We start from the raw sequence: 10,912 nt of genomic DNA, 5'->3' as shown, positions 1-10,912 counted from the left end.
GCGAGACACCGTCTCAAAAACAAACAAACAAACAGAAAAGATGGAGACCCACCAGCCTGACCAACATACTAAACCCCATCTCTATTCAAAATACAAAAATTAGCTGAGTGTGGTGGCAGGCGCTTGTAATCCCAGCTACTCAGGAGGCTGAGGCGGGAGAATCACTTGAACCCAGGAGGCGGAGGTTGCAGTGAGCCAAGTTCGCACCACTGCACTCCAGCCTGAGCGACAGAGCAAGACTCCGTCTCATAAATAAATAAATAAATAAGATGGAGACACAGCTGGGCGTGGTGATCCACGCCCATAATCCCAGCACTTTGGGAGGCTGAGGTAGGTGAATCACTTGAGGTCAGGAGTTCGAGATCAGCCTGGCCAACAGGGTGAAACCATGTCTCTACTAAAAATACAAAATTAGCCGGGCACGGTGGCTCACACCTGTAATTCCAGCACTTTGGGAGGCGGAGGCGGGCAGATCACGAGGTCAGGAGATGGAAACCATTCTGGCTAACACGGTGAAACCCCGTCTCTACTACAAAATACAAAAAATTAGCCGGGCATGGTGGCAGGCACCTGTAGTCCCAGCTACTCGGGAGACTGAGGCAGAATGGCGTGAACCCGAGAGGCGGAGCTTGCAGTGAGCGGAGATCACCCTACTGTACTCCAGCCTGGGCGGCAGAGCGAGACTCCGTCTCAAAAAAAAAAAAAGAAATGGAGACCCACCAGCCTGACCAACATACTGAAACCCCATCTCTATTCAAAATATAAACATTTTCTGGGTGTGGGCCCAGAGCGGTAGCTCACGCCTGTAATCCCTGCACTTTGGGAGGCTGGGGCAGGTGGATCACGAAGTCAGGAGATCGAGACCATCCTGGCTAACACGGTGAAACCCTGTCTCTACTAAAAATACAAAAAATTAGCCGGGCGTGGTGGCGGGTGCCTGTAGTCCCAGCTACTCTGGAGGCTGAGGCAGGAGAATGGCGTGAACCCGGGAGGCGGAGCTTGCAGTGAGATCGCGCCACTGCACTCAACCTTGGGCGACAGAGCGAGACTCTGTCTCAAAAAAAAAAAAAAAAAAAAAAAAATTGCTGGGTGTGGTGGCGGTTGCTTGGAATCCCAGCTACTCAGGAGGCTGAGACAGGAGAATTGCTTGAACCCAAGAGGGGAAAGTTGCAGTGAGCCGAGATCACACCATTGCACTCAAGCCTGGGCAACAAGAGCGAAACTTTATCTCAAAAACAAAACAAAACAAAACAAAACAAAAAGCTGAGATGCAGACACTAAAACACACACAGGTATGGGTTGGTGGTTGCTGGGAATCAGAACAGAGATAATGATGACTCAGGAGAAAGAGAGCAGGCTTGAAGGAGCAAAGAGCTGGAGGAGGTGAGTGGTGGTGTATTAGTTAACTACTCCTGTGTAAAACACTACCACAAGCCTGCGCAGTGACTCGCGCCCGTAATCCCAGTACTTTGGGAGACCAAGGTGGGAGTATCGCTTGAGCCCAGGAGTTTGAGACCAGCCTGGGCAACATGGCAAAACCCCCTCTGTACAAAAAATACAAAAAGTGATGCATGCACCTGTAGTCTGAGCTACTCAGGGGGCTGAGGCAGGAGGATCACTAGAGCCTGTGAGGTCGAGGCTACAGTGAGCCATGATTGCACCGCTGAGCTCTAGCCTGAGAGATAGGGTGAGATCCTGTTAAAAAAAAAAAAAAAAAACCACCACCACCAACAACAACAAAAACTATTACCTATTACCCGCAAAATTAGTGGCTTAAAACAATGCATGGCCGGGCACCATGGCTCATGCCTGTAATCCCAGCACTTTGGGAGGCCGAGGTAGGTGGATTGCTTGAGCTCATGAGTTCAAGACCAGCCTGGGCAACAGTGAAACCCCATCTCTACAAAAAATGCAAAAATTAGCCAGGTGTGGTGGTATGTGCCTGTGGCCCCAGCTACTCAGGAGGCTGAGGTAGGAGGATGGCTCAAACCCAGGAGGCAGAGCTTGCAGTGAGCTGAGATTGAGATCGAACCACTGTACTCCAGCCTGGCGGATAGAGCCAGACCTTGCCTAAAAAAAAAAAAAAAAAAAAAAATTTCTTACATCTGTCTCAGTGGGTCACGAGTCGGCTTACTTGGGTCCTCTGCAGGGGGACCAGCACTCAGAGCTGGCCAGGCCTGCAGTCTCCTCTGAGGTTCAGGTGGGGAAAGAGTACGTGTAGCATTCAGCCCCTGTGGCTATCAGACTGTGGTCCTCAGTCACTTGCAAGCAAGGCTGCCCTCAGTTCCTTGACACGTGAGCCCCCCAGCAAGGACACTTGCTTGCTGAAAGCCAGAAAGGGAGAGAGAGGCTACCACAATCTTTTCTCTTTTTTTTTTTTTTTTCGAGATGGAGTCTTGCTCTGTCTCCCAGGCTGGAGTAAAATGGTGTGATCTCCACTAACTGCAGCCTCCGCCTCCCGGGTTCAAGCAATTCTCCTGCCTCAGCCTCCCAAGTAGCTGGGAGTATAGGCACATTCCACCACGCCTGGCTAATTTTTTGTATTTTTAGTAGAGATGGGGTTTCACCATGCTGGCCAGGCTGGTCTCAAACTCCTGACCTCGTGATCCGCCCACATCAGTCTCCCAAAGTGCTGGGATTACAGGCATGAGCCACCGCGCCTGGCCCCACAATCTTATATAACATAATCACATCCACGTAATCACATAGATCCACCACCTCTGTTCTATCCTGTTGGCTAGATGCAAGTCACAGTCCCACCCACACTTAAGGAGAGGGAATTACACCAGGGTGTGAATATTAGGCGGTGGGAATCACAGCGGCTGTCTTAGCGCCTGTCTACCACAGGCATTCCCCAGAAGAGTACCTAGTACACACAAATATTAACAGCAGCAATAATAATGGCTAATGTTTTATGTGCACTCACTACCTGTGAGGCACTCAGAGTCCTCAGCATGTGTGTTATCAGCTCATGTAACCCCACACAGCCCTGTGAGATAGTTGTGATGCATGTGAGGAAACAAAAGCAAAAGGAGATTCAGTAATTTGTCCAGAAATTGGTGAATGCTGGAAGCAGAGTTTGAATCCAGTTCTTGTTTTTTTTTTTTTGAGACAGGCTCTCACTCTGTTGCCCTGGCTGGAGTCCAATGGCACCATCTCAGCTCACTGTAGCCTCCACCTCCCAGGTTTAAGTGATTCTCCTGCCTCAGCCTCCCGAGTAGCCGGGATTACAGGCATGTGCCACCATACTCAGCTAATTTTTGTATTTTTAGTAGAGATGGGGTTTCACAATATTGGCTAGGCTGTTCTCGAATTCCTGGCCTCAAGTGATCCTCCCGTCTTTGCCTTCCAAAGTGCTGGGATTACAGGCATGAGCCAGCGCACCTGTCTAACTTAGATGAATATCCAGTTATAAGACCTATAAAGACTCGCTTCTCAAACTGGCCTCTACAGACCCCTGAGTGCATGGAAGCGTGCCATTGAAAGCCAGAGGACAGGCCGGGCGTGGTGGCTCAAGCCTGTAATCCCAGCACTTTGGGAGGCCGAGACGGGCGGATCACGAGGTCGGGAGATCAAGACCATCCTGGCTAACACGGTGAAACCCCGTCTCTACTAAAAAAAAATACAAAAAAAGTAGCCGGGCGAGGTGGCTGGCGCCTGTAGTCCCAGCTACTCGGGAGGCTGAGGCAGGAGAATGGCCTGAACCCGGGAGGCGGAGCTTGCAGTGAGCTGAGATCCGGCCACTGCACTCCAGCCTGGGCGACAGAGCAAGACTCCGTCTAAAAAAAAAAAAAAAAAAAAAAAAGAAAGCCAGAGGACAGACGGCACTGTTTCTCCAAGTACACCCAATGGACTGAATAAATCAGTCACCCAGTCACCAGGGAGTAGTTGACAATGCATAGTCTGCACATCTGCTTCATTAGGCCTAGATCAGGAGCTTAGAATATGCTGGGGAAGCTTAGGAACACCTGTTTGAAAAGTCTGCAGCAGGCTGTAGTGGTGGCTCATACCTGCAATGCCAGCACTTTGGGAGGCCGAGGTGAGTGGATCACTTGAGGTCAGGAGTTCAAGATCAGCCTGGCCAACATTGCAAAACCCCGTCTCTACTAAAAATACAAAAATTAGCTGGTGTGGTGGTAGACACCTGTAATCCCAGCTACTTGGGAGGCTGAGGCAGGAGAATCGCTTGCACCCTGGAGGTGGAGGTTGCAGTGAGCCAAATCTGTACCATTGCACTCCAGCCTGGGCAACAACAGTGAAACTCTATCTCAAAAAAACAAAAAACAAAAAACAAAAAAAACAGCCCGGGCGCAGTGGCTCACGCCTGTAATCCCAGCACTTTGGGAGGCTGAAGCAGGAGGATCACAAGGTCAGGAGATCGAGACCATCCTGGCTAACAAGGTGAAACCCCGTCTCTACTAAAAATACAAAAATTAGCTGGGCGTGGTGGCTGGTGTAATTTTTACAAGAGAGTGGAGGGCCCAGCAAGCTCAGTCGGTAGAGCATGAGACTCTTACATTCGAGTAAAGTTTATTTTTAATTTATTTTTGTCTTTCTCTTTTTTTTTTTTTTTTTTAAATGGAGTCTCGCTAATTCACTCCATTCTCCTGCCTCAGCCTCCTGAGTAGCTGGGACTACAGGTGTCTGCCACCACGCCCGGCTAATTTTTTGTATTTTTTTAGTAGAAACAGGGTTTCACCATATTAGCCAAGATGGTCTTGATCTCCTGACCTTGTGATTCGCCCACCTCAGCCTGCCAAAGTGCTGGGATTACAGGCGTGAGCCACCGTGCCCAGCTTTTTTTTTTCTTTTTAAAGAAAGGGTCTCTCCAAGCACAGTGGCTCATGCCTATAATCCCAGCACTTTGGGAGGCCGAGGCAGGCAGATCACCTGAGGTCAGGAGTTCGAGTCCAGCCTGGCCAACATGGCAAACCCTGTCTCTACTAAAAATACAAAAATTAGCCAGGGGTGGTGGCATGCGCCTGTAGCCCCAGCTACTCAGAAAGCTGAGGCAGGAAAATCACTTGAACCCAGGAGGCAGAGGTTGCAGTGGCCAAGATTGTGCCACTGCACTCCAGCCTGGGAGACCGAGCAAGACTTTGTCTCAAAAAGGAAAAAAAAGTTGCCAGGCATGGCGGTGGGTGCCTCTAGTCCCAGCTACTTGGGAGGCTGAGGCAGGAGGATTGCTTGAGCCCACAAGTCCAACCTAGGCAACACAAATAAATCTGCATCTCTATTAAATAAAAAATTTAAAAAGAGGGTAAAATCACAGCCTTTGGAGTCAGATTGACCAGCCTGGGTTCTAACTATGGTTCTGCCTCTTCGAATTGACTATGTGACCATGAGCAAGTTACTTTGTTTTTGGAGCCTTTTTGTAGAAATAGAAAGAGCACCTGGCCTGATCGGACTCTTCTGATCTTTAGTAGACATGAGCCAGGCATGCTGGACACCCTGCAGCATTTGGGACAGTCCTGCAAAACAGATCATTATTCCATGTCCTGCACAACTTTCTAATGTCCTACGAGTTATTTACACGAGTGGAAAACCTGTTTATAGTTATGAGCTGAAAACCCTAACTCAGTTATGTAAACACATTACATTATATACAGTTTTAGCTTATACTGACTTTTCCAGGAATATGGCTAAATGTTAATCAAAGGAAGAATTTTCCTTACATGAGTTCAGATCTTTTTTTTTTTTTTTTTTTTTTTTTTTTTTGAGACGGAGTCTCGCTCTGCCGCCCAGGCTGGAGTGCAGTGGCCGGATCTCAGCTCACTGCAAGCTCCGCCTCCCGGGTTCACGCCATTCTCCTGCCTCAGCCTCCCGAGTAGTTGGGACTACAGGCGCCCGCCACCGCGCCCGGCTAGTTTTTTGTATTTTTTAGTAGAGACGGGGTTTCACCGTGTTAGCCAGGATGGTCTCGATCTCCTGACCTCGTGATCCGCCCGTCTCGGCCTCCCAAAGTGCTGGGATTACAGGCTTGAGCCACCGCGCCCGGCCTAGTTCAGATCTTTACAAGGAGTCATTCACCATTCACAAAATCATGTCTCTGAAGTTAACATGCCTGTATTAGTCTGAATTTAAGAGTGGTCCAGGGCCAGGCTCACACCTGTAATCACAGCTGCTTGGGAGGCCAAAGTGGGAGGATCACTTGAGGCCAAGAGTTCAAGACCAGCCTGGCAACATGAGATTCCATCTGAAAAAAGAAAAAAAAAAAAAAAAAAAAAAAAAAAAGAAGGAAAGAAGAAAAGCAAACAAACAAAAACGAGAACAGTCCCACTTCACAATGACCATTTCAGATGTCTTCTGAAATCTCAGTGTGATCCTGACCAAGGTTGTGCACATGGAAATGTAGATTTCTTTTTTTTTTTTTTTTCTTGAGATGGAGTCTTGTTCTGTCACTCAGGCTGGAGTGCAGAGGTGCGATCTCCACTTGCTGCAGCCCTCTGGAGTTCAAGTGATTCTCCTGCCTCAGACTCCCTAGTGGCTGGGATTACAGGTGCACAGCATCACCATACATGGCTAATTTTTGTATTTTTAGTAGAGACGGTGTTTCACCAGGCTGGTCTGGAACTCTCCACCTCAAGTGATCCACCTGCCTCAACTTCCCAAAATGCTGGGATTACAGGCGTGAGCCACTGCGACCGGCCAAGATTTCACTATTATATTATTATTATTATTATTATTATTATTATTATTTATGATTACTATTTTAGTAGAGAGTTTTGCCATGTTGCCCAGGCAGGTTTCCAACTGCTGGACTCAAGCGACAAACTGCCTCGGTCTCCCAAAGTGCTGGGATTACAGGCACGCCCGGCCTATGTCTTTTTTTTTTTTTTTTTTTTTTTAAGACGGAGTCTCGCTCTGTCGCCCAGACTGGAGTGCAGTGGCTGGATCTCGGCTCACTGCAAGCTCCGCCTCCCGGGTTCACGCCATTCTCCTGCCTCAGCCTCCCCAGTAGATGAGGCGACAGGCGTCCCCCACCACGCCTGGCTAATTTTTTGTATTTTTTAGTAGAGACGGGGTTTCACCGTGTTAGCCAGGATGGTCTCGATCTCTTGACCTCCTGATTCGCCCGCCTCGGCCTCCCAAAGTGATGGAATTACAGGCGTAAGCCACCGCGCCCGGAGGCCTACGTCTTTCTTTTGAGGCCACCCCTTCTTCCCACCTCTAAGCGTTCCAGAATCCACAATGATTTATTCGTCCGAAAGAGCAGGGGAGTGAGGGGGTCTGGTTTCTTAGGGTGCTGGCGGAGCAACTGCAGTCGGCGGTCTACGGCGGTCATGACTATCGACACACGGTGGCGCTGTTGAGGCTCGGTCCTGTGCATTCCAAGAGCCCTGGAAGTTGCAGGGTTCTCACCTCCCACGCAGCCGCTGCACTCCGAAGCACAACCAGTGAGTCAGGGAGGCAGGGCCAGAAAGGAGTTTGGCATCACTGGATAAAAATCAGCCTTAATTTACATCCCCTACGTGCGGCTAAATGTTAAAATGGAGAGATCTGGGCCCTAGGCTTCACACCACCTACATAGCATCAACGCCTGGATGTCAAACTTAGCCAGAGCTGCGTATTGTTTTCATCCTCACCCGTCCTCAGGAATCTCCCATCCCAGCACATGGCATCACTATTCTCCCAGCTCTTCAGTCCAGAGAACTGGAAGTGTCGTTGATTCTTCCCTTGCCTTCATGCCGCACGTCTAGCCCATCTCCAAGTGCCGTGGAATCTGTCCACTTCTCCCCATTCCCGCAGCCGCTCCTCATGACCAAGCCCTCACCATTGCTTGCCTGACTGAATCCACTCCTGCCTCCAATAAGCTCCTCTGCAGGCCACAGCTGGAGGGACCTCCTTAAACAGAAACCATCCGGGCACGGTGGCTCACGCCTGTAATCCCAGCACTTTGGGAGGTCGAGGCAGGTGGATCACCTGAGGTCAGGAGTTCAAGACCAGCCTGCCAACATGGTGAAACCCTATCCCTACGAAAAATACAAAAATTAACTAGGCATGGTGGCGCACATCTGTAATCCCAACTACTGGGGCGGCTGAGGCAGGAGAATTGCTTGAACCCAGGAAGCAGAGGTTGCAGTGAGGGGAGATCCTGCCACTCCACTCCAGCCTAAACAACAGAGCAAAATTCTGACTCAAAAACAACAACAACAACTGCCAGGCGCGATGACTCATGCCTGAAATCCCAGCACTTCGGGAGGCCGAGGCAGGCGGATCATGAGGTCAGGAGTTTGAGACCAGCCTGGCCAACATAGTGAAACCCTGTCTCTATTAAAAATACAAAAAATTGGCCAGGCGTGGTGGCTCAAGCCTGCAATCCCAGCACTTTGGGAGGCCGAGACTGGCGGATCACGAGGTCAGGAGATCGAGACCATCCTGGCTAACACGGTGAAACCCCATCTCCACTAAAAAATACAAAAAACTAGCCGGGCAAGGTGGCGGGTGCCTGTAGTCCCAGCTACTCGGGAGGCTGAGGCAGGAGAATTGCTTGAAGCCGGGAGACAGAAGTTGCAGTGAGCTGAGATCATGCCACTGCACTCTAGCCTAGGCGACAGAGCGAGACTCCATCTCAAAAAAAAAAAAAAATTACAATATCATATTACTTAAGATGAGATAAAGGTGAATTTGATCAGGTATGATAAGGTTGGGGCTCCCAAGAGGGAGTAAGGTCAACAAGGGTGAAAAAATGGCACGACTTAGTCCTTAGTTGGTTTGCCTTAATATTTGTAGAATGGATGGATGGATGGATGGATGGGCATACGAATGGATAGAAGAATGGACATTCTGGGCCACAGGCTGGAGTGCAGTGGCACAATCTCAGTTCACTGCAACCTCTGCCTCCCAGGTTCAAGAGATTCTCCTGCCTCAGCCTCCCGAGTAGCTGGGACTACAGGAGAATGCCACCATGTGTGGCTAATTTTTTGTGTTTTTAGTAGAGACAGTATTTCACTGTGTTAGCCAGGATGGTGTTGATCTCCTGACCTCGTGATCCGCTGGCCTCAGCCTCCCAAAGTGCTGTGATTAACAGTTGTGAGCTGGCCGGGCGCGGTGGCTCAAGCCTGTAATCCCAGCACTTTGGGAGGCCGAGACGGGCGGATCACGAGGTCAGGAGATCGAGACCATCGTGGCTAACACGGTGAAACCCCGTCTCTACTAAAAAATACAAAAAACTAGCCGGGCGAGGTGGCGGGTGCCTGTAGTCCCAGCTACTCAGGAGGCTGAGGCAGGAGAATGGCGTAAACCCGGGAGGCGGAGCTTGCAGTGAGCTGAGATCTGGCCACTGCACTCCAGCCTGGGCAACAGAGCGAGACTCCGTCTCCAAAAAAAAAAACAGTTGTGAGCCACCGTGCCCGGCCATGGGCCTCCTGTTTTCAGACCAGACTTCTTTCCTGGACTGAATTCATCTCAGGGGCTGTCCCTCAGCCTTGCGTGGGCAGCTCTGATCCACCTCCAGATCTTTCTGCTGAATCACGTCAAGAGTTAGATTAGGATACTGACTTTCCCCACCTCCACCCCCACCCCTAAAGGCCCCAGGGCCGCATACACAAATAGATTCACATCCTCTCCTCACTACTTTCTTTGCCAAGATCTCAGGCTATAGCACTTTAGAGCTTTCCAAAAGCTTCCCGTTACACCCTAATCCCAGAATGACCTCTAACTCACCTCACCTTTGCATAACTCAGAGGAAGTATTCAACAACAATCATAATAATATTCAGCCAGTGCTTGCTTTGGGCTCAGTGCTAAATCCTTCTCAGGAATTATCTTTTCATTTAAAAAGTTCATCTTAGGTGGTCTGAGGCCTGCAGACCTAGGAGGGTATGACATCTTAACAATTAAATCCCTGCCTTAACCAGCTGGCAGATCGTCATTTGGAGGTTTGTTCAGATTTACGTATACTGATTTAAAACATGAAACTAGGCCGGGCGCGGTGGCTCAAGCCTGTAATCCCAGCACTTTGGGAGGCCGAGACGGGCGGATCACGAGGTCAGGAGATCGAGACCATCCTGGCTAACACAATGAAACTCCGTCTCTACTAAAAATACAAAAACTTAGCCGGGCGAGGTGGCAGGCGCCTGTAGTCCCAGCTACTCGGGAGGCTGAGGCAGGAGAATGGCGTGAACCCAGGAGGCGGAGCTTGCAGTGAGCTGAGATCCGGCCACTGCACTCCAGCCTGGGTGACAGAGCGAGACTCCGTCTCAGAAAAAAAAAAAATAAATAAAACATGAAACTAGACGCATGCCTGGACTAACACCGCCATCTGTGGGGTGGGGGTGGGGAACAAGTGTGGAAGCCTGTGATGCAAGAGCTGCAAGAAATCTGTTTGGGCCAGGTGTAGGGGGCCCATGCCTGTAATCCCAGCACTCTGGGAGGCCGAGGCGGGTGAATCACAAGATGAGGAGATCGAGACCAACCCCGTCTCTACTAAAAATACAAAAAATTAGTCGGCGTGGTGGCAGGCGCCTGTAGTCCCACCTGCTTGTGAGGCTGAGGCAGGAGAATGGCGTGAACCCGGAAGGCGGAGCTTGCGGTGAACTGAGATCATGCCACTGCACTCCAGCCTGGGCGACAGAGCGAGACTCTGTTTCAAAATAATAATAATAATAATTAAAAAAAATCTCAAGGGCTGGGTGCAATGGTCCATGCCAGCAATCCCAGCACTCTTGGGAGGCGGATGGATTACTTGAGCTTAGGAGTTCAAGACCAGTCTGGGCAACATGGTGAAACCCGATTTCTACTAATAATACAAAAATTAGTCAGGCATGGTGGGACATGCCTGTAATCCCAGCTACTGGGGGGGTCTGAAGCACAAGAATCACTTGAACCCAGGAGGTGGAGATTGCAGTGCGCCGAGATTGTGCCACTGCACGCCAGCCTGGCTGACAGAGTGCAACTCTGTCTCAGAAACA

The sequence above is a fragment of the Macaca nemestrina genome, chromosome 12 (genome assembly GCF_043159975.1).
Source record: "Macaca nemestrina isolate mMacNem1 chromosome 12, mMacNem.hap1, whole genome shotgun sequence".
Taxonomy (NCBI): Eukaryota; Metazoa; Chordata; class Mammalia; order Primates; family Cercopithecidae; genus Macaca; species Macaca nemestrina.
This window is presented reverse-complemented; position numbering follows the sequence as displayed.